The following is a 25135-nucleotide window of genomic DNA, read 5'->3' on the forward strand; positions in this document are numbered from 1 at the left end:
ACTGTGTGGTGTTTAGAAACTAGAGTCCATAGAGGACCTGCCTTGTGGGAACATCGTGGGCCTGGTGGACACGGACCAGTTCTTGATGAAGACAGACTCCATCACCACCTTCGAGCACACTCACAACATCACCCCATGATGTTCAGCATGAGCCCCATCCTTAGGGTCATCATGGAGGCCAAAAACCCTGGCAACCTTCCCGAGCTGGTGGAGGGTCGGAAGCGGCTGGCCACGTTGCACCCCATGGTGCAGTGCATACTGAGGGGTCCAGGGAGCACGCCTTGCAGGGACCAGTGAGATGTACATGGAGATCTACCTGGAGGATCCAGAGGAGGACCACACTTGAATACTCATCCAGAAGTCCATCCTGGTGGGGTCGTACTGCGAGATGTGTCCGCTACAGTAGGAGTCCATCATGCTGTGTGTGCTTGTCCAAGTCCCCCCACAAACACCCCCAATCGAACATGAAGGCGCCGCCCTTCCTCAACAGCCTGGTCAAGTCCATCAACAAGGGTGAGGTGCCCACCCTCCAGGAGCTCCAGCAGGGACCTGCTAACTGGCCGAGGCCCATAAGATCTGGAGCTTTGGGCTCGCCAGCACCAACCCCACCATCCTCACCGCCATCACCAAGGGTGGCCATACCTCAGCAAGATCAAGGACCGCATGTTGGCTGGCTTCCAGGGGGCCACCAACGAAAGGGCGCTGGGCGAGGAGAACATGCAGGTCGTGCACTTTGATGTCCGATGTGAGGCTGCAGGTTGACGCGAGGCCCGTCATCCTCTAGCCAGCGGGCTTACAGCCAGCCCACCCACCTTGTGGAGACCCAGCATCTGAAACAAGAGGTTGGGGCATCTATGAAGTCCTGAACAGGAAGCAGGACCTCGTCTTGGAGGAGTCCCTGGTGGCTGGCGCCCCCATGTTTGTGGTGAAGGCCTACCTGTCAGTCAGCGAGTCCCCTGGCTTCAATCCCAAGCTGAGGCCCCACACAGGTGCCACATCTTCCCCAGTGTGTGTCTGGCCACTGGAAGATCCTGTCTGAGACCCTTCGACACCACCGGCCACCCCAGCCTGGTCATAAAGGCCTGAAGGAGAGCATCCCAGCCCCGGCTGTCTTCCTGGACAGATCGTAGGTGGCTCTCCCCACAGTGCCCCTGCCCTGGGCGGGTCTCGGGGCAGCACCGGTGGGGAGCCCACAATCCACCATAGCAACAAGCCTTCACATTCCCCTCAAGACATCAAGACTGTCCAGGCAGAGCGATTCTGTGCCTGACAGATTTCTGGGGCCCACTCTGTACCGGCACCCTACATGAACACTTGTGCCATTGCTTTCCATTTATATTTCAAGATTTCAGAGGCAATCAAAATGCCCTTGCAGCAGGGACTTATTAGGCTTGGCTGGTGGGAGTGTGGAAGAGGATGGAACACCCAACACTTTTTTTTTCTCATTTCTTCAGAGGGACATTCAAATGTCCAAAAAAAGTTGTTTTTTGTTGTTGTTTTTTAATAAACATGTTAAGAGGTTTATTGGGGTAAATGGCTCATAGTGGATTTTCTCCCAGAAAGTGGGGAGAACAAGCAAATAGACATTTCTCTTTGAACAGAAACTAGAAGGCAGGAAATCTTGTGCGGTGTCATCATAAGCACCTCCACCTGTATTAGTGCCATTGGAATAATAAATTTGATATGATGGTGACAAAAAAAAAAAAAACTGAAGGAGGTAAGTAAATAGCAACATAGCATAAGTGAAAGGACTGATGCATACAGAAGGTTCTAAGCACAGAGAAGGGAGTGGTTAACTCAATGTGGGGATGAAGGAATAATTCATTGATTCCATAAACATTTCCTGAACACACACTATGTGCTTCAATGGGCCAAAACCTGGACAAATACATTTTACAGCAAAGAGGAAAAGGGAGACATTTTAGGCAGAGGACGCCTGAAACATCTTGATGTGTTTGAAGAACTACAAGACACCAAATTGTGAAGTATAAAGTATGAAGGAGAAAAGCAGCAGGTGTGGCGGAAGCCTGCAGTAACTCATACTATGTATTGAGCATAATAATTCATAATATGTATAAGGTGCAATCATTCATACTATGTGCAGGAAACAGCATAAGTAACTTGTGTGGAGATTCAAACCCCAGACGGGGTTTATATATATTAGATGCTTGATAAAAGTTTTAAACTGCTAGTAGGATTTACATGCTTATACCCATAGGAGTGCCTGATATTTCCAGCTTTAGTCTGTGGTCCTCTTGAGAGAGTATCAGGGAATCACTTTCTCTCTCTCAGGCTGGGGGACCCTTCGCTGGTGGTGGTTCTTCCCCACCCAGCAGTTCACCAAGGGACAAGACTGGTACCGTCAGATATAGCATGGCTACCCCTCCTTATACTAATTTTCCCGCCTCCCCTGGACCCCACTGGGAGAAGATTTCGATCATTCTTTTCCTGAAAAACTCACGTACGACCCAAAGCAGTACAGAGTTAGGAGCAGAAACAGAAATTGTGCCTTTTTAAAAAATATTCTTCTTATATCTCAGAGGGAGAACAAGTCATCCATGTTTGGGGGCTTTTAAAAAATATTTTCATAAAGGATCACTCGCTTCCTAACTCATCATCTTAAAAGAACAAGGGCTTTTTTGTCTTTTTTTTTCTTTTTTAATCCACTGATGTAGGAGGAATTTGAAGCAGCCTTCGTGTATTAGTTTCCTAGCGCTGCCATAACAAAGTACCACAAACTGGGTGGCTTAGAACAACAGAAACATTCTCTCACAGGTCTGGAAGTTAGAAGTCCAAAATCCAGGTGTCAACAGAGTTGGCTCTTTCTGGAGGCTCTGATGGGGAATCTGTTCCATACTGCTCTCCTAGCTTCTGGTTGTCACTGGTAATCCTTGTGGATGTATCCAGTTTCTGCCTCCATCAGCCATGCTGTTCTCTCTTTTTTTCTGTTTGTCTTTTATTTTTGTGAATGTACATGAAGGTAGTTTTAAATGTTTCCTTACATTCCAATCTCTTTGAATTGATTATGTAGAGAGAAGTCTACTCATATTCCTTCTTCCGTTTGTTTTTTTAATTAGTTTCAGGTGTACAAAACAATGTAATAGTTAGACATTTATACCCCTCACAAAGTGATAACCTCCCTCCCCCAGTCTACTACTCCTCTGACATCGTATAGAGCTGTTAGAATTCCATTGACTCTATTCCTTATGTTGTACTCCACATCCTGTGACCATATATATATATATATATATATATATATATATATATATATATATATAAAAAATTATAATTGACATTCAAATATTATTCAGTTTCAACCATGCTGTTCTCTCTTCTTTTATCTTCACATCATCTTCTTATAAGGACACCAGACCTTTTAGATTCCGGGCCCACCCTCCTACAGTATGACCTAATCTTATCTTAATTAATGCAAAGGCCCTGTTTCCAAATAAGGTCACATTCTCAGGTACTGGTGGGTTAGGACTCCAACATAGGCATCTTTTGCAGGAACATTCTTCAACCCATAACACTTTGGGCAATTGGAAAAGGTCAATCCTATCACAAGACTGTGTGTCACAAGAGTAACAGAATGATAAATACCTTTGTTGGAGGGGACACAAGGGCACCAGATTGCTGAAGATAGAAGAAACGATCACTTAAATGAAAAAGAAGGACATCAGTGGCGGTTCTAGTGAGCCTCAGGAAGAAGTGCAGGACTAAGGAGAGTACCAAGAAGATGAGAATAAGAGCATCAGAGAGGATGGCTGGTCAGGGGGCTTTACGGATGGGCTATTAACTGAGGAGGCTGGAGATCTGTGCCCCGGGAGTCAGCTGTCCTCAGGCCCCAGAAGTAACTCCAGTGCTTACATGGTGTACTTGGCTGCTTTTGCATTGAAGGAGGAAGAGTGTACTAGAGCCAGCTTAGAATTCCCAGAGGAACTTGCTTTGGAAAGGGCTGGGTGGTAACTAACATGCATCAGTATAAAAATATGCTTCTTATGGAGAATCAGGAGAGCATAATGGCCAAAACCCCAGGTTTAGTGTTGGACAACCCACGCTGAGACCAGGCCTGTCTGTCACTTAACAATCTTCTCTGGGCCTTGGTTTCCTCTGTAAAATGAGGCATACTTCATATGTCAGTTGTGGAAATTACATTAGGTAATGTATCTACAGCACGTAGAACATGGCTTCACACTTAGCAGGTGCTCAATAAATGGCAACTTTTTAAATATTATAAAACAATTTTTTATTTGCAATAGTATAAGGAATTCCTGTATACCTTTTACACAAATTCACCAACTGCTTACATTTTCCCTTTTTCTCCATTTGTTACCCATGTATGTTTTTATATGTACACACATTTCTATTCTATCTCTGTCTGTGGTTTTTCTTTCCTAAATCATTTGCAAGTAAGTTTGGAGACATTGTGCTCCTTTATTAAGTAATACAGTGTATATTTCATAAGAACAGGGAAATTTAAACTGGTACTATTATCCACAATCCGTACTCTTTTTAAAAATACTCTATTTTTTAAAAATACTTCATTTGTTTTCATTTTATTTAACCATTTTACATGCATTTACAGTCTCTCTCTGATTTCTTAGAAAATATTATAAAGATAATTACATTATTTAGATCCTGATAATGGCATTAACACAGAGCAGTTATGTAATTTCAATGAAGATGTATCATATTTAGACCACCAAAAATACTTTATTTTTTAGAGCAATTTTAGGTTTACATCAAAATTGAGAGGATGGTACAGAGGTTTCCCATGTGCCCTCTGTCCCCACACATTCAGAGCCTCCACCTTTATCGACATCGCTCACCAGAATGGCACATTTTTTTTAAACCAAGAATGAACGTGCATTGACACATGATCATCACCCGAAGTCCATAGTTTACCTTAAGTTTCACTCTTGGTGGTGTACTTTCTATGGGTTTGAAAACTGTATAACTACATATACCCATCATTAAAATGTTATGCAGAATATTTTCACTGTCCTAAAAATCCTCTGTGCTCGGCCTATTCATCTCTCCCCACCTCCACTCCTGGCAACCACTGATCATTTTATTGTCTCCATGGTTTTTTCTTTTCCAAATAACAGTAATTGGAATCATACCATATGTAGCCTTTTCAGAATAGCTTCTTTCATAAGTGAAAGAATATGCAATATCCATTTAAGGTTTCTTCATGTCTTTTCATGACTTGATTGCTCATTTCTTTTTAGTGCTGAATACTATTCTGTTTTCTGGATGTATCACAGTTTATTTATGCATTCGTCTACTGAACGACATCTTGGTTGCGTCTAAATTTTGGCAATTGTGAATAAAGCTGCTAGAAATACCCTTTTGCAGGTTTTGTGTAGACCTAAGTTTTCATCTCCACTGGATACTCATACATACAAAGGAGCATGATTGCTGGATTGTATGGCAAGAGTATGTTTGGTTTTGTAAGAAACCACCAAATTGCCTTCCAAAATGGCTGCACCATTTTGTATTCCCATCAACAATGTATGGGAGTTCCTGTTGCTCCACATCCTCGTCAGCATTTAGTGCTGTCAGTGTTCTGGATTTTGGCCATTCTAATAGGTATGTAGTAGTATCTCATGGCCTTAATTTCCATTTCCCTGACGACCTATGTGGAGTATCTTCCATATACATTTTTCATCAATTGTCTACTAATACTAGTATCTTTTCTAACTATTTGATGTTTCCCACTCCAGGATCTAATCCTATATTACACTGTATTGCACCAGTTTTCATGTTTCTTCACGTTCTTCCTTAATCTGGAACAGTTTCTTAGCCTTTCATTGTGTTATTTGGCCTTGATATTTATAAAACATACAAGCCAGTTATTATATTTTGTAAAATGTGTCTTACAGATTGGGTTTGCCTGATGTTTCTTCATAATTAATTCAGGTTGTTCATTTTTGTCAGGAAAACAAAAGAAGTAATGTTGCGTTGTTTTGGTACATCGTATCAGGAGGCACATGATGTTCATTTCTCTGTTTTTAGCAATTAACTGATCACTTAGTTAATGGAAGACAGTCTTTTTTATCGTTATTATTAAAAATGTAAGAGGGGCTCTGTTTTTAATACTATTCTCTTTTTATAGCCAATAAAATCATCATCGTTCTTGTAACCTTCATGGATCAGTGCACCTGAAGTTGTATTTTTCACCCTAATCACAGAGCACACATACTGGAACACAAAATAGTCCTTCTGGGTGAACCAGTAGGAGGTAGAACTTGGACGTGCTGGGCCTGGTTCCGTTAAAGGCCCAATTCCAGGAAAATAGCTCTCCATTTTTTTAAAAAAACTTTCCTTCCATACTCCGTGTTTGTTTTTGATTGAATTTATTTCTGAATCTATTGTCTGCTCCCCCTGACAACTCAGGAGTCTTCTCAGGGGATGCATAAAGCACAGAACTGTTTGAGATGAGGTTTGAGACTGTCATATCTTTCTTTGAGGGGAGCTCAATTCAATTAATTTTACTATTATTATTATTATTATTATTATATTATTATTATTAATTTCAGAGCCCCTAACTCAAGGACTGAAGGAGTGATCTAAGCTGTTCTTAGCCTTCCATCTCTGAAGGAACATGGAGTTAGGCTTTAGAATCTGTGCTTCAAATATAGAAGAATTCTTTATGGTCACAGCTCTTGAAAAACAAGCAAAGGGAAACCATAACCTTTAAGCTTTAATTTGGTGACGCTATGTATCACTGAGTGGGTGTGAAGAAGATTTACCTTTAGTTCAGATGAAATACATCTGAAAAATAATTCACATCCATTCAAAATGTCAGCTTTGTATCTAATACAAAATTTTTCAGAAATGCTAGCCCACTGCATTCATTTGATTTTCCTGAAGAAAACCTGATTTTGCACATCTGACTCTACATTTGTTTTTACAGAGTACAGACTAATGGAAACACACTTTGCATTCCTTTCACCACTAATGAGAAAAGATTATAACTCATACAGCTCTCCCTGAATCGCAGCAATAGCAAAACACTGCCAAATATAGCCGTGTCTAACTATTATGAATATCTTTAAGCTTGGGGACCATAGCTGCAATAGCTAGCTCTATAATTAGCTGTTTAATCAGTCTGGCTTGAGAAAACACACCACTGAGTACTATTCTTGCACTGAATATCCAGTAGCTTGACTAATTGCTGATTTAAAAATTGGGAAGCATGACTCTGTAGAACGTGTAAAATGCTTTCTAATTATTCATTAAGAATAAAATGGGCATCTATTGTATGTCTCCAACTTACGAAAGGTTAATGTTGAGGGTTTTATGCAGACCATATTTATAAATTTACAAATTGTGCCCATGAATTTAAAACCTAGTAATTCAGCTTATTAAACTCTAATCACATCTTCTCCCTTAAAAGGCAGCATTTTATCAGTAGAATATAAATGTACTCATTGACTTGTAATTACTTACACAACTTCCAAAACAAGGTGAGTTGAATGTGTAGACTGATTAATTTGGTAGGTGGTGACATGATTTTCTATTTCCCTCTTCTCACTTACTGCAATATTCCAGTGTGAATGTGTGACTGTTAGAGAAATTTAAATCCACTTTCCTTCCTATGCTTGCAAGAGGCAGCCTGAGATACACGGTGATGTCTGCTACTCAAGCCCATATCTGATATTCCAGCTAAAGGAAAAGGATCTCCACACAACCCATGACTCCCTTTGGTACTAGTGCCCAGAAAGGTGACACCTCTCCTCCCACAAGGGCCTGAGCCCACTCCAAACTGGTTCTTGGAGAGGATTATATGGGAGATACATTATTAGGCATGGCTGCCACTTTCCAGCAGGCTCTTGACACCAGTCTGGCTAAATTTCAGACCAGGTGATTGTATTCCTATCTAAATTTCCCTACAATTTCAATTTCATACAATATGATCATCCTTCCTATTGAGAAAGGCAGTTGAATTAGTGGCAGGTCATTTGTAATAAGAAGATCAATAGAAATATGTCTTCATTCTGCAAACACTAAGTGTCTTCTGTACACCCACACTAAGAACTGCAAGGACATGAAATTGAAAAAGATCGAAGCTCCTTTCTTATGTCAGCTTCATCCCCAGAGACTGCACTTTTACCTCTGAAGAAAATGACGGTGCTTTGCTAGGCAGAGATGAAGAGTTCTGAAACATTAAAACCTCATAGGAAGAAATTTTGCAATCTCCAAGATATCTATTTCAATTATTTGTATGCTTCAATTATTTGTAGCCAGGGCATTTTCATTTATTCTAACTCAGGGTTTCTCAACTTCAGCATTATTGACAGTTTGGACTAGATAATTCTTTATTGTGCAACGAGTCCTGTGCTTTGTAGGATGTTTAGCAGCTTCCCAGACCTCTGCGTGCTATATACCATTACGAACCCCTCTGGTCAAGACAACCAAAAAATATCTCCAGACATTGCCAAATATTCCCTGGGGGATAGAACTACTAGTCTAACGTGAATTTGTTCTTTTACAGGCTAATGTCAGGTGTTTATTTACTATGGAGATAGAGAATCATTGGCCATCATTTTTTATTGAATAATATCGAGAGAAGCCATTTTTACTTTTCTAAACTGACATAAAAACTTCATCTTCCTCTGAATAGATTTCATTATTTTTAAGTGAACAATAACATTGTAACACTGGACTGATTATTCCAATTTCTTATTGACAAGATTCATAATTTCCTTTTCTTTCAATTTTTTTTCACTTTAATTTTGAAGTCAGTGATTCACAATCATTTTCCTCCAACCATGTGATACGCAATTCAGTGAAAGCTAAGCAGCCTTTCCTTTGAAAGATACGCATATGCACATATTTATAATACATATAATTTTAGGAGATTCAAAGCTACCACCTCTCCAGGCCCTTTCCTGGACCCCAGGTTAAATTACTATGTTTTAAAACTAGTGCCAGTTCCTTGAGTTATAGTTTTGTGAGATTATGAAATAAAGCAAGCCTGAAAATGGCTGATAAAATTTGCTCTTTTCTAGGTAAACACTCCCGTCACTGTCAACCTTATTCTCTTGTCTCCCTTGTCATTGCTGCCCCGGTGTTTTTGCCAACCCATTATTGCTCTTTGCTTTAATTACTGATTTTGATAGCATAGAGCATATTACTCGACAACAGAAGATGGGATGTGTCCCACCCTTACTCCTGCCTCCCCACCACCCAGCAGCTGCTGAAGAGAACCTCTGAGGCTAGTTTAACCCTGCTGTGAGGTATCCCCTCACTCATTTCTTCCAGCCTTCTCCCCCTGAAAAGAAAAACAGAGAGAGAGAGAGAGAGAGAGAGAGAGAGAGAGAGAGAGAGAGAGCAAATCATATGCACAAAAGCGTCTGCAAGCAATCCAAAGGGCTGCTTAGAAGAGATGAGGAAAAGAAGTATATTGTCAAACAAGTTCTATACGTATGTCTATATAGACATTTCTTCAATGTGGGTCCCTATTTCTCCAGTTCCCCCATGTAACCTCTCTTCCCCTTAGCTCTTCTCACCTCCTATGCAGAACGATTATGTTCTGCCCTCAAATCCAGACGCCCCATTCATCCTTTTACACAGACAAAATGGCCTTGAAATTAATGGGGGACCCGCTCCCGAGAAGACAGCTTAAGATCATCAATTACTACTTCAACTTGTGCTTGGTGAGGCACCCCTCCACCCCAAGTCGCAGTGATTTATCAGTGTATTTCTTCCAAACACACAGAGTATTCTTCCCCAAAGGAATTCTCATACCACCTGCTAAAAGACTAATACTTTTTCAACGTCATTACACCAATAAGGGCTAGCATCCATGGCTATTTTCTACATCCTTGCTGCTCAAAGGAGGCTCCCTGGATCAGCAGCATTAACATTACCTGGGAGTTTGTTAGAAATGCAAAAACTCAGGCTCTACCCCAGATCTGCTGAATCAGAACCTGCATTTTAACAACATCTCTAGGAGACTCATGTGCACACTGATGTGCCCCCCAACATCTTGACATCCTTACAACCTATGCTGAGATTGCCTTGGGGCACTGAGCATTGTGTTGGGGTCCTGAAGAGCACTGCCTCCTTCCTCCTCCACACTGAGTTCAGACTACTGAGTGGTTCCATCTAAGAGACAGGTCAGTACATCTCCCTCTAGTTTAACGTGGTTCCTTATCCACGTCCTTGCCTCTCCCCACACCCACTACCACCCTCTGGACTTTGAGTATGGTTGTTCAACCTCTTAGATTCCTTGCATTGTCGTCTGTTCCCACCTCCATATATCTCATGCTTTGGGGAGCTGGTGGGGTAGCAGTGGAGATCAGATAGTACAGATAATATAATATTAACCACCTCTTCTAAGTAGTCTAATATGTGCTGGGCATTGCACATCTTTTATGGGTATCAGTTCACTGAACCTCTTATAACAACCCTGAAACTAGATAGTCTTATTCCATTTACAGATGAGGAAACTAAGGCTCAGGAAGAGCAAATAACTTGTCCAAATTCTCATAGCTCGTCAGGAGGCAGAGGCAGGATGAAGCCCGCGCCTGTCCCTTCCCATGTACCATGCTGCCTTTCTTTTATAACCACCATGCCATGTGTACTTAGTTACCTGGTACTCAGGATCTAGCTATCCTATACATACATATGAGCAAGAATTTATTTTTCTCAAAACATGGTCCCTTTCCTCAAGCAGCCCACATTTGGAGGTTGTCACTGACAAGTAAATTGACAATGTACTACAATATGTGCTACAAAGGTGCTAAGTATAGGGTGCAATGAGCACCCACAGGAGGCCATCCAACTCACTGTTGGGTATGAGGTTTGAGGTAAGACACCCTGGCTGAAACCTAAAGGAAAAGATGGAGAAAGAGCACTTGAGCAGAAGAAACAGAGTGTCAAGGTCAGAAGGGAGAGACTGTGCGGCTGGTTCAAGGAACAGGAGGAAATACAGTATGGCTGGGGCAGAATGGGGGAGGCTGGCGTAGAGTGGGGGGAAGGAAGGCTGGGCAGTGCGATGAGAAAAGGCCAAGAGACAAGCAGGATTTCTGTGATGAAGAACCTGAGAAGCCACAGAAAGAGTTTGAGGACAAGGAGTGGCCCTGAAGTTTTTAAGCACAGGAGGGACGTGATTACCTTGTGCTTGAGAAAGATGGCTCTTCTGTGTAGTGATGGACTGAAGAGAGGGCAGGAGAAAAACCATGGAGAGGAGTTAGAAGGCGGTTTAAATAACATGGATGAAAGATGATGGGCCCTGACTTAGGGTACTATCAGGAAAGACAGAAAATCAAAGGGTAGAGCTATTTAGGGGGTTAACCTCAGTCGGCCTTGATATATGAGATGTGAGTGTGACAGAGATGATATCCCCAATTTTTGGCTTAGGCAGGGGTGTAGATATTAGTACCATATATTTGTCTATGTTACCAAAAATTATTCTTACAAATTATCTCCAAATTAAAATGTGAACACCAGTTTATCTACCAAGATACTTACGGCTCAATTTGCTTTTCTCATGGTAACAGGAAGTCTCCTCAGTCATTTATCATCAGTAACACATTTACTTGTGTAACGGGATCATTACGGGGCATACACAGTGAGAATTATTATCACAGCATGATGCCCTAAACAAAGATCATTAGACAGGAGAAACACTGACGATTTAGTAATTTGACACAATTATGCTTCTAGCTGCAAACAGTCATTTGGTTGGGGAATTATTAAACATAGGTTAAAACAAGAGAGGTACAAAAATTAAGCTGCGAACTATAGATATGAAAAAAGGGAAATAGTCATAAAACATAAAGAATGTCAAAGAAAAAAACATTGGCCACAGAAAATAAAACAAACCTAGAAGCCTACACGAGAGCATGCTTGTTATTGGCTAGTTCTCATTTCAGGCCTGACTCCTGGAAGTTCCTCCCTCCCCAAATGCCTGTCAATGATTTTCAGTATGTTTTTTGACAGTACGCATAAAAACAGGAATAATTTCTTGCAAACCCCATGTATTTTAATTCTGAAGGACTAGGTTCTACATCAGTTAATTATTCGTTTTGTGTTTTTTTAATATTAAGAGGAAGAGAGAACAGGGAAGCAGTTGCTTTTTTTCTTTAGCACAGAGATAGAGAGAAAAGGCAACCTTATTTTTTTAGTTACCATTGTGGGCCAAAATGTAAAAATGAATTATGGAAATAAAAAATAGGATTTCAAATTTGGATAGGAATTTATAAATATATTGAAACTATGATTGGAACAAATTCCTAAGGATTTCACATGAATCAGTTATAATTTTGTTTGAATTAGTTGTCCTTTTTGCTTTGGTGCACCACAAGTCTTTTCAATTGGCATGTGTCCTTCTTTGTCTTGCCTCGAAGCATGCTAGAGAAATATCGGGGTTAAACTCGCTGTTTTGGTGATCATGGGACATTGTTAAGGATACTACTGACCGTCCACTGCTTAGTATCACTTTTATAGGCACGCCTTGGGGAAATTTTGTGTATGGTTAACTGCCTGCAAAACTTCTCCTGAGTACACATGGTATTTTTTATCTTGTAGATAAATCTTTAGCTGATCAAGTTTCTCTCTCTTTTAGTTTGAGCCACCAGGAAGGTCAATGCAGAATTCTGTGGCCCAGCAGTAGTCATCGGGTGGGGCATAATTCTCACGAACACTTCAGTTTTTTACTTAAATTGCGTATGAGCCAAAAAGAGTTATAAATTCCTTATATTTATAGCCCTTATACAATTATAAGAACCAAAACAAGCATACAAAATTTAATGCAAGCAAAATGGTAACACTAGTGCAATTCATTTTCATGGCATTAGTAAACATGACGAATGAAGCTATAATGTCAAAACTGACCACCATCCATAGTGAGCTCTTGAACCCCATGTCTGTTACAATGACATATGGTGTGATGACTCAATTCTCTCGCTGATGATCTCTGTTTAAATTACTGTGAAACTTTCATTCATGTGGTGCATTGTAAGGACACTTCGCTTTGTTTGATGCAAACATATCATTTAGATTTTTAGGCCCATTGCTGTGCTTGTCTCGTTAGTCCCCATGACCATCCTGTGTCAACATAAACAGTCCCAAGGATGAAAATCTCACAGCGGTACTGAGTGGTCACACAGAAGACCCAGAGTGTTCTTATAGTATTTTCTAAATTGCCATAAAAAGTAATATGCAAAAGTATTAAATGCTCTTAGAAAACTAACATACCCTGAAAATATATCTGGTATATTCCAGTTGAAAACCACTGATTTAGGGGTTAGTGACACATCAATTTTCCTTTTGGCCCCATCTTTCCAGTCTACTTTTATTTTCTACTTGACCTTATTTTTAGACTATCCCTATTTTTTACTTAGGTTCTGTGTGCTCTATTTTAAAATACCTAAACTCTCCCTCTGAAGCAGAATAGAATAAAAACACATAGCCCATGCTCGCAAAGAAATAACCTGTAGTTAATTGGCTTAAAACACCATCAGCCACAGTCCTGTGCTGAAATATTTGCTTGTTATCTGCAATCCTCCTCTCCTGTGAGCTTTCAATGTGCATTCTCAAAGTCACAGAAAGCTAATGAAATAATTTTTAAAATGTTTTCTGTTAAAAATGCCAATTAACGTCTTGGCTTATTTATGGTTCTAATAAGTATAGATAAAATACCAAATGAGCTTTAAACAGAGAAAATATTTATTTTAAGAGACGGCACAAATTTTTAATTATGGGTATTAAGAGAGAAGGTTGTCAAATCCTCTAACAAAACTGCCTAAGTCTCTAAACAGCATCCCCGTCCTCAGTGACTTTCTGAGAATATCTTGCTCTTCACACCACCCACACAGGGGCTGGTCCAGAGTTTAGGTGATGCTTTCCAAGAAGCAATCCTTCAGGCCTAGCAAGATGGAATGCAGATCCTACTATGTGAGCTTGATAATGTAAAAGGGAGCTGCAGAAGGTGAACAATTCGGCTTTTGTGTTGTGTTGGGGACCCTGCAGATGGATTAATCAAAGCTTTTTAAAGGAAAACAAAACCTACTGCTAGACTGGCACCTAGAGTCAGACCCTGCAGCAGACAAACCTAGGGACTCCAAAACAGCCAAATCAATATTGATGAACTAAAAACTATTCCGCATACATAAATGCAACCTAAGAACCAAATGCCCTAGAATAGTTATCTAAGTAAGAAGGCCACGCATGTCACTTTAGTTGTGTGTCTAGTCTCCATTAGATTTGGAGACATGGATTCATTTTTAAATCCTCAGAACCTGGCATGGTATTTGGCACTTAGTAGGTAAACACATTTATTTATTATACTGAAATTCTTTTTTTTAATTATAGTTGATATACAATATTATAATAGATTAGTTTTAGGCGTACAACATAGTAACTTGACATTTACATATCTTACAATGTGATCACCACAATAAGTCTAGTAACCATCTGTCACCATAGTTATTATAATATTAACTATATTCCCTGTGCTGTACTTAAATTCAGATAAATATATAAAAACACAAGAATAGTAGAGACTGGTAGGCTACTCACCAATTCCTTTTTCCTTTCCTCCTGAGCCCACAACTAATCTATATTTTCCAGCCTCCTTTATTGATAAGTGTCATCATAGCAAATTATGAGCAAACATGGATGTGCCACTTCCAGGCCTGACCCAATAAAACTTACCATATGATCCCCCACTATCTCTCCTCCATTTGCCTCTGGATGCTGGCACCCAGAGTGACCTTGGAAGCAAGTGTCAAAGATGGCACAGCCTATGTCAGCTGGGATCCCTGAACGACAGTGTAGAGCACAGCCTCTTTTGCCATCCCCATGCTGCCAAATAGACTTAACATGAATAAGAAATAAAGTTCTGTTTTGTTAGCCACTGAGATTTAGGGCTTCTCTATTTCAGCAGCTAGTGCTATCCTAACACCACACATTGAATAGATGATGCTCTATTGGCATTATTAAAGGCGAGGAATCATATGGTTAAGGGTGATATTTAGTCAGACCTGGCTTTGAGCTCTGGATTTGACCCCCACTAACTCAGAGACCTTGAATACACATTTAACTCTCTGGTTCCACATTGGGAGAGGATTCAATAAGCTCTGGCATGGCTATCCCTGAGCACAGCTCCTGGCACATCGAACCACACCATTATTGTGACTACATGGCTATGGGAAGTACAGTCCTCTCTATCTGACTGACTCCTTCTTGGTCTCTTCCAATCTCATGATCTCACTCCGAATTCCTTTTCTAATCATCAAAGGAGTTTCCATCAGACTTAGAGTTGCCTTCTGAGCCTGCACATTTTGAACTCTGATTTTCAGCTACATGTTATCTCAAAGACTATGCAAGGTCCAGTTTCCACCCCTAAAGAATCATCCTTTACACACACACACACACACACACACACACACACACACACACACACAAAATCATCCTTTTCAATGGGTCATGTTTGTGGACACTTGATTGTCAAACTCTTCAATGCTCTGACAGCAAAATTATGTAAAAGGCCCATGTACGACTCTACTTATTTAGGAAGGAACCCCAACAGCATCCTGAATATTGCCACCCAGACCTAGCATGACCTTAGATGAAGGAAAAGACTCCATATTGCCTGAGTCTTATAGAAGGTAGGGGATGTTTTCCATTGCCCATTTTAACCACTACTTAAAATACCCCTAAAAGGACACAATTTCACATTTCAAATTAATTGAGACCCTATAAGATTTAATACAACTGAAAGCTTGTATTTTGCTAAATGAAGTTCTGGCTATCCAAATAGGGCTCAACTATGCCAGATTATAGAATTCCACTCTGCCCAACTTGACACTATTTTCATTTATAGACCCGTGGTCAGATGTTTCTTATTTGCAGACATCGAATCCTTTGCCAAGTCAGTGAAAGCCAAAACCATGCCATGTACATTTCCTCTGAACTGATTGGAATGTGAAGTTGGTGAAAGCAAGATGCTCCCCAGCCACAGAGGCCATACAAATAGGAAAGAAACCCAGCAGGGTAAAAACAGGGTCAAAAGGCTTACGTGCCCATAATGGCAAGTATCAAGTCAACAGAGTTCAGAACAGTATAGCAGGGCTGAGCAGATTTTAGATTAGATAATCTGGGGCTAGCAAGATTTCTGGTAAAAGGAAGATGCAGCAAAACATGTACAGTAGTCTCCCCTTATCCACTGTTTCATTTTCCCTGGTTTCTGTTACCCCTGGTCAACTTGGTCCAAAAATATTAAACTGAAAACTCCAGAAATAAAAAATTCCGATGTATTCAATTGCACACCATTCTGAGTAGCATGATGAAATCTCACACCGTCCTGCTCTGTCCTGCCTGGGACGTGAATCATCCCTTTGCCCAGTGTATCTACACTGTCTACACTCCCCGCCCGTTAATCACTTAGTAGCCTTGAAGGTCATCAGATCAACTGTCACAGTATCACAGTGCTTGTGTTCAAGTGACCCTTACTTTACTGAATAATGGCCTCAAAGCACAAGAGAAGTGACGCTGGCGATTAGGGTATGCCAAAGAAAAGCTGTAAAGTGCTTCCTTTGAGTGAAAAGGTGAGTAGAGTACAACAAGATATTCTGAAAGAAACCACATTCCTATAACTTTTATTACTGTATATTGTTATAATTGTTCCATTTTATTACTAGTTATTATTGGTGTTAATCTCTTACTGTGCCTAATTTATAAATGGAACTTTATCATAGATATGTATGTTTCGAAAAAACAGTATATACAGGGTTCAGTACTATCCACAGTTTCAGGCATCCACTGGGGATCTTGGAACCTATCTCCCATGGATAAGGAAGGGAGGACTACTGTAGAGTCCAGAGGCATTTCAAGCACTTCGGAATTGTGCAGCTCAGCTCTATGGTAAGGGGCAAGTTACTGAATCTTCTTGAACTCAGTTGAACCTCAGTTGTCCCATCAAGGATATCAGGGAGGTCAAAACAATCATAGGATGATGATTTTAGTGGTTAAATAAGATAATGCATGTAAAATGCTGATTGGTGGCTTGCATCCTGCATGCTTCAGGATTATATGGTTATTCCTGCCACCTCTCTAGGATTTCAAGAGTCTTTTCTGGTTAGAATAAGCTTACATTTTCTGATGGACCTCTTCATCTATCCAGCAGGCCTCAGAGCCTCCTTAAATGGCCTTAGGCATCTGTCAAGATCTTTCCATTCCATGGACTTCCTCAGACCAAATCCTGGTTGCCCATCATCCTTCATCAGTAGTTAAATCCTTAGCCTATTCTTGGTGGAATCCTTCATACTCTGAGCATCTAGGTCTTGGCAGGGTAAATATACTGGTAACCTGAATATGATTTCCCCAAATGCTCCTTGCCCTGTATTTGGCACTTTGTTTGGTAGCCAATAAACTTTCAAGGTTGTGCACAAGGTCATACTTTGTTTCAACACTGCTGCCATCTAAACAGATGCATGTTCAGCCACCAGACGCTGAGGAAGCATTTTGTTTAGGGCATCTGTTTGCAAATTGCACTTGAAAGCACCATCAGCTGGACTTGTTTTCAGGCCAATTCTCCCTACAGACAAATGAAAGCAATAACTCAGATCATACTCATGTTTGAAAAAACTACAGATTTTTCCATCTTTCTGCTTGAGAATAGGATAAATGTGACCGTATAGCAATGGATTTGAACTTTTTTAGCATCATGAATTCTCTCGGTGAAAGCTCTGGGTTACCTCCCCTTGGGGGGTCGTGGGGTGGAATAAAAGCACAAAAAATATACACAAACATTTTTAATGTTTTATTAACTTTTCTTTGTCTGTATATATAATATATATTGTATACTATATTATATACTCATATATATTATAATACATATATTATTAATTAGGTTTTTTATCAAAAAGTAATACATACTAAAGGAAAAATAGTCAAACAGTTCAGACGGTTGTAAAATGAAAATAAAATTTCCCTTTGCTACCACTTTCCATCAGCACCTCTCCTCAGAAGTAACCACTATTAACAATTCCTTGTGTGTGTGTGTGTGTGTGTGTGTGTGTGTGTGTGTATTTCCATTTGTATTTTATATATACAGGTGGTCCTTGCTTTGCACAGTAGTGCTGGACCATAAATATAATGGCAAACTATAATAATGCAAAGTGATCTTAAAAATAATGAGAAAAATTACAACTGTTTCACCGTGTTTCCCCAAAAATAAGACCTAACTGGAAAATAAGCCCTAACAGGTTTTTCAGGATAACATCCCCTGAACGTAAGCCCTAATGCCTCTTTTGGAGCAAAACTTAATATAAGACCTGGTCTTATTTTTGGGGAAACACAGCATTATCCTTAACATTTTTTATTGAAAACTCTCTTACAATTGGTAATTAATGTAGGGAGGGAAAAAAGTAAAATTATTTATAAACAAACATTGAGAATTAAAATATTGTATTTCTTTGGGAAAATTTAGCAAGAATGCTTGCCTTCCTTTTTGTAATATAACTTGATGATATTGAGAGTGTCTCTTCTACACCTTGTCAAATTGTCATACTTACTCCTTTCTAAATTTGGATCCGTTTCCAACATTTTATCCTTATGCTTTCAGTGTCATGAAATAATTCCAAGAGTTCCTTTAATTTTTTTTTCCTGGTGTCACTTCCTCTCAGACACCTTCATCCTTTTTCTCACAATCACTGTTTTTGCTTTTGTTGGTAGGTGGGCCTGCGTTCAGTTCCTCCTGCTGCACATCTTGAGTCTCTTAAATGGTGGCAGTGTCAACATTCCCACGGTCAGCTGTTTCTTCTCTACTTCCATTTCATGCAATTTGAATTTGTCTTCCAGTGTTATCACTATGCTTTTCTTTGCTGCACCTAATTCCCTCCTTTGGTCATTCATTTTTGTAAAATGTCACATGACGCTATTACCGGGAGACTAAGAGGCAAATAACTACGTGCAAATAACTCCATGCAAAGAACAAGTGTGCAGTGACCAATCACCAACAGACACTGAAGGAGGTCTTAGTGCGTAGTCACTGATCGTGGAGTGCATCTATTATTTACCTAGTGATTTTGGGACTGAAGAGGGAGCAATGACGTTTGTACTTTATCCAATGACAATTAATATTCTGTGGTAACTGAAATTGGAATCATGTTGATTTGGGGCTGGTGTTATTTAACTGACTCATGGTAACTGAAATTTATTTATATCAGAACCACGCAAAGTGAGGATTGCTCGTGTGTGTATATATGTACAATTTATACACTCTAAAGAAAAATGGATCATATCATACATACCATGTTTTACTTTTTTCTACTTAATATATCTTAGTGCTCATTCCACATGGTCACATACTATCACATGGATGCACCAATGCTTATTTAACCATTCTCCTATTGATGGACATATGGATTTTTCTTACTTTTTGTGATGGCAACCCACATTGTAATGAACTTTCCTGTTCATGCAACTTTGAGTCTTTGTGTAAATATACCCACAGGATAAATTTCTAGCACTGAAACTGCTAGGTCAAAAGGAATGTGCATTTTAAATACTGGTTAGTATTGTTGTCCTCAAAAAGGTTATATCATGTTATATTCCCACCTACATAATAGGAGACTCCTGTTTCACCAACCAGGTATCATCCAACTTTGTCAGCTTTGCTTATCTGATAACACGCCCAAGACATTTTGCATGTGCTTTCAGAGCGTGTTTTAGGAGCTTGCCTCTTTTCTCCAAACCAAATTGGTTTGCTTTCATTTTGTTTTTTAAATATTTTGTGCCATTTTGAACAAGTGGACTGGATAGAGCCAGATGTCCTTTGAGTAAGCCACCCTGAACCTTAGACTGTGCTAGAGAACACTGAAGCATTTTGTTTTTAATTCCACAAATAATTATTGTAGAAAAGAAACTGGGCTTTACCTATTGAAGTCATTGCACTCAGATGGGAGAGATAGACATGTAGATGATAATATTACACAAGTCTCAGTGCTGCCCAAATGAGGATATCATAGGGTTTGCTGTATCTGTAAAACTTTTTGAACTAATTATTGAAAAGGATTATATAAGAATTTGGAAAAGAGTAAAATAGAAATACAATGTGGGGTAAAAACATTGGCAAAAGATCCTGATTCAGGTGTTGGAGAAAGGTCTTCATGAGTAGTATCTGAGTTGGGTCTTTAAGAAAGAGTAATATTTCTGATGCTGGAAATGAGGAGAAAGATAGTACCTGTAGGAAAAGTTACATGAGCCAGAGCAAGGGGTGGAAACGTTCAGGACTTCTTCAGGGAACAGGTTGTTTGCCCTGTGTAGTGGAAAGGTAGGGTGTGGAGCATAGTTAAGACAGGGCTAGGGAGTCAGGAGACCAAATTGCTGAAATCTTTTGGGAATGACATAGGCCTTGCAATCTGTCATTAAGCAATTAGACTATAGTAAGTTACAAAAGAACCTTCCATTGCCGAGAGCTAGAATTTTTAAATCTCTTAGAAAGAATTAGTCCCTGAGTATAGCTTTCTGACCTCAAATATGGGAGACTTATACTCACTTTGTCTCCCAAAAGTTTAATCTTTCTGATTACATTAAAGAGAAAGGCTGTTTGGTGCTCACATGGTTTGAATTGCTGCTAATCTCTTTTGAACAAGGAGAGTGGATGGAGAACCATCTATAGGGATCTGAACAGAAGTCATAGAGAGTAGTTGATGGGGATTTAGGGCAGTGGTTCCAAACCCTGGCCACTCAATGCAATCACCTGGGCAGACTTTATAAACCCCTGGAGTGGGGCCCAGGCACATGTGATTTTTAAAATTAAAAAAAAAGTAATTCCCAGGTGATTCTAATGAGCAACCAAGATGGAAAACCACAGATTTAGAGAAATAATTAACAGGAGTCCATTGACCCAACATGGAAGGGGAGAAGCAATTACAGAATCCTGAATCCAAAAGCCCACTGAATGCCACATTTTCAGAATAGGCCCAGAATTTTATGAAGTTCAAGAAGAATAGACATCACGGAATAGTCTTCTGCCATAAGAAAAGATGAAGTAGTACCATTTGCGACACATGGATGGATCTTGAGATCATAATGCTAAATGAAATAAGTCAGACAGAAAAAGTCGAAAACCATATGATTTCACTGATATGTCGTATACAAAACTGAAAACAAAACAACAAGACAAACAAATGAAAAAATAAAAACTCATAGACATAGACAATAGTTTAGTGGTTACCAGAAAGTAAGGGGGGAAAAGGGTGGTAGATGGAAGGAGAACTGATTCTGGGTGGTGAACACAATATACAGATGATGTATTACAGAACTGTACACCTGAAATCAATGTAACTTTACTAACAATTGTCACCCCAATAAACATTAAAAAAAAAGAGGAGACATCATTTTCTTCCATCTCATTTAATCCATATTCCACTACTTTGACTATATTACCTAATAAAGCACATATCTCACAAACCTAAAGAGAGGGAAAATATGTAGATGATTATACAGCTGAGCAAGCTTGTCTGGCCCCAGACCATTAAAGGCAGGGCCTTGTGATCCAAAGAAGGTATAATTAGTTACCACCTGGAATCACATGACGCAAGTCGATCAGCTTAGGGGTAAGGTGGGTGGGGACCACCAGAGAGTGTTTACTATTTGATCTGCATGATAACATAGAAAAATAGAGTCCACTGTACAATTACAATAAAGCAGGCCTACGCCTAATACCTAGGTTTTACAGCCACCTGTAGTTGCTGTTTATTTCCCCAAGCTATTTATCTCTCCCCTAGTCAGAAATAGATCCTTCATTTTTATAGCTCTATCATGAATATTCATTTATCCTTAAATGTCTTAGAAAGCACTCCCAAAATTTTAAGTGTCTGCTACCAAGAGATGCATGTTGGCATCTGCACTGCTGATATATTAGGATTTTTTTTAAAGCATTGATTTAATAATGAATTAGATTTTGTCTCTACTAGCACTCAGTTTTCATTTAAGTCCAGTCAGTGACTGCTGACTTATAAAGCACCATGAAAGCAGGAATCCACATAGCGCTGATCTTTCCAGTTGATATTCATAAGAGCCTGAAATAATCTGTCAGATAATAAAGCCAGATTCTTAGTGAGCCCACTGTCCCAGGGACCTCTCTTCCCATGGAAGAGGAAAAGGGGCGCGTCCCTTAGGTGTCTTACATACGCTCTGCCGAGGGCAGGTGGTGATGGTGAGGCTGCTTCCAAAAGAGAGGTGCTGCTATGACAAAGCGCAGTGGCTCGCAGAAGCTCCGATCTTGATGACGAGAAAGGGAGCCCAAGGTAGCCAAAGAAGAAAACAGATTGGTCTGATAGAGTCTCAAAGCACTTATCTCTCATACCTGATAAATTATAGCTTGGGGGTTTTCTCTTTCAGCCAAAGAGGCATTTCATCATTCAAGTACACATTTTGTGTCAGCTATGGGTGAGGCACTCAATGGGTGTTATTAGTATACAAAGGACTGAGATACAATCAATCGTTGTGAGAAATGGTGGAGGAAGGGGCTATTTTCATTTATTAATGACTAACTCACAGCTCTGCCTGTGAGATCCATTCATTCATTTATTCAGGAAGTTTGTTCTAAGAACAGTGTCAGACACAAAGAATCTTTTCCCACCCCCCCTCCCTCCCTCGCTCCCTTCTTTCCTTCTATTTGTAAGGAGTACTTACTATGTCTTAGGTGCTAGAGTTAAAATGGTGAGCTGAACTTAAGTGATATATTCTAGTACAGGAATTCTTAATCTGGGGTCCAGAGACGTGTCCCTAGAATGTGTGGATAGACTTCAGGAGTCAGTTAACTTTGACGGGAGAAAATTACATCTTTATTTTCACTAATCTCTAACTGAGGTTTACTGTTTGATTCAATCATGAATGTAGACAACAAACCACAGCGGTATTAAAAGTACCTGTGCCTTTGTCACCAATAAAAATCACCAACACTTTAATCTCACATTACAGTTTTTGCAGACATCTCAAAAGAGCAATTATGCTAATCACCACTTGGAAATTATGGTAGGTTTTGTTCCTCAATGTGTGAATGAAGAAACACATGTAACAATATCACAAATTTGTATGTTAACATTTTGATGGTTTTGTTCCAATAGAATTGGTTTTCTTTATAATCTTACATATTTTACTTTCTGCATTTAAAAACATTATCCTAACAAGGGGTCCATCGGCTTCACCAGATAACAACGTGAAACTTGACACAAAATGGTTTTGAATACTTTCCCTAGCAAGAGAGACAGGCCTTAAAGAAATAACCCCACCAGTACGTAATTACGAACAGTTTTAAAAGCTTCTAGGGGAAAAGTCCAGGAGTGTGAGATTCCAAAAGAAGAAGACATTGTCCTCCAGTAGCTAGTCTAGTGGGATCTACCCAGATTCTGCTTTCATCTCTCCTGTGCCAGGCCCGGTGTGGGCACTGGGGATACAGCATCTGTGCCTGCCAGTCTAGTGGGAGCAGTCAAAGCCAACCACACATAAGGAAATATATGGCCAGGATGATTTCAGTTAGAGATCAGCGCCTGAAGAAATGAACGAGGGGAATGAGATAAAGGGTGAATGCCAGGAGGTGCTATGGGACATCGAGACGTTCAGGATGGATCTCTTTGAGGAAGGGACATTCATGCTGACACCTGGAGGAAGAATGTAACAGGCAGGCCCTGAGATAGAAATAAGTAAACCCTCAGTTCCCTTGAATCCAAGGACTCAGACCTCTTAATTAGTGGTAATTGTTTCCCTGCCATGCCCTGCTTTTGGAGAAAGAAATAAATCACAGGAGTCAGGAGAGGAAATGGGAGGTGGTCTGAGGGTCCGATGGCCACAGGTGGCCCAAGGAAGCATCAGGGATGTGGACTGAGAGCCCCTGTATATACCAGGTACAGACCTTCCCTGTGTGGTATACGCTGAAGGTCAGGGGCAACTCCCTACCTCTGGGCCACCCTGAACCTTTCCTAGACCAAATCAGTCATTGTCTGCCTTTCAGACAATCAGGAGCTATAATCAGAGGTCCCTCCTTGTTCCTGGAGAGTATCCACACATATTTATCACCTAGTATCACGGACCCTAGACCCCTGATTTTCGGAGAATCCTGTAATGAAATGGCCTCTCTACTACAGGGATTAAAGAGTGGTAGCTATTTGTCTCTAAGTTGCACTCCAGTCTTACCTTCCAAGGCCCCATGGTGGGCATAAGCATTCTGCTCAACCCAGCTTTTCCCAGCTTCACCCCAGGAAAGCTACGCATTTGCCCCCATGCCTTTGACCTAGGAGGTCACTCTTTCCTAATGAAAAAAGACACCAAAGCTCCTATCTGACAGCAGCCTCTATGACACCACCTTTACCTTATTAATATAACCCAGCGGTTATTACACAAGCTCATATAGATGATTTATTTTTAAAAAACAATCATTTCCAGAATATATCACAAGGTCCCTGAATGTTCAGCCCAATGTCCTATACAAATATTGGCTAAATTATTGCACAAATGCGATAAAGGGCATACAGACCATTTTTATTGAAAAGTAGACCAAATGCTTCTATCATACTATCTTTCCTGATATTTCTAAATCTTCAGTTGCTGTAACTTGTTCATAGTACCCCCACGCACACACTTAAAGTGTCAGGAGAAAAATCAGTGAAGGTTTGACATCTTTTATAAAATGTTGCTAATCTCTTTGCTATATAGTCTGTATTTACAGTTAGTCTGTGGTCAGACATGAGATGAGGGCTGACGGTCACACCACAGACCTACCCACTGCAAAATCGTGCACAAAGAACAAAATTCCACCTATTGCATGCCACTTGAATGAAGACAGGAAAGTGGATTAGTAAATGTTAGAAATATTTTCCAAAGTCAATAGGTGAGGCAAAAGGACTTTTGGCAGAAAGTTCACTTACAAGAAAATCCCTAATATCCTTGAATTTCTAGTGCATCATCAAGGTAAAAATTTTTCCTTTTAAAGTGATATTTATTATAAAAAGAAGCCTGGAATAGCAGAAAGATCCTTGGACTTGCAATTAGTTGAAGTAGTTTCTAGAACTAGTTCTGCCACTTCTGTGTGACTCTGAGCAAATTCTACTCTGTAATATTTTGTCTCTTTGGGCCTCTGTTTCCTTATCTATAAAATTACTGGGGTAGA

General features: G+C 40.0%; 1 long non-coding RNA gene across 1 annotated transcript in view; it reads right to left on the reverse strand.

Moving 5' to 3' along the window:
* Window positions 1-647: 647 nt before the first annotated feature.
* The window catches only part of LOC148755002 (uncharacterized), a 78226-nt gene continuing 53738 nt past the window's right edge, over window positions 648-25135 (reverse strand). Inside the window, exon 3 of the long non-coding RNA XR_016019495.1 lies at window positions 648-830. This is a non-coding gene — a long non-coding RNA (uncharacterized LOC148755002). The remainder of the gene's footprint in view (window positions 831-25135) is intronic.

The sequence above is a fragment of the Rhinolophus sinicus genome, chromosome 16 (genome assembly GCF_057876585.1).
Source record: "Rhinolophus sinicus isolate RSI-liver-muscle chromosome 16, RSI-T2T, whole genome shotgun sequence".
NCBI lineage: Eukaryota > Metazoa > Chordata > Mammalia > Chiroptera > Rhinolophidae > Rhinolophus > Rhinolophus sinicus.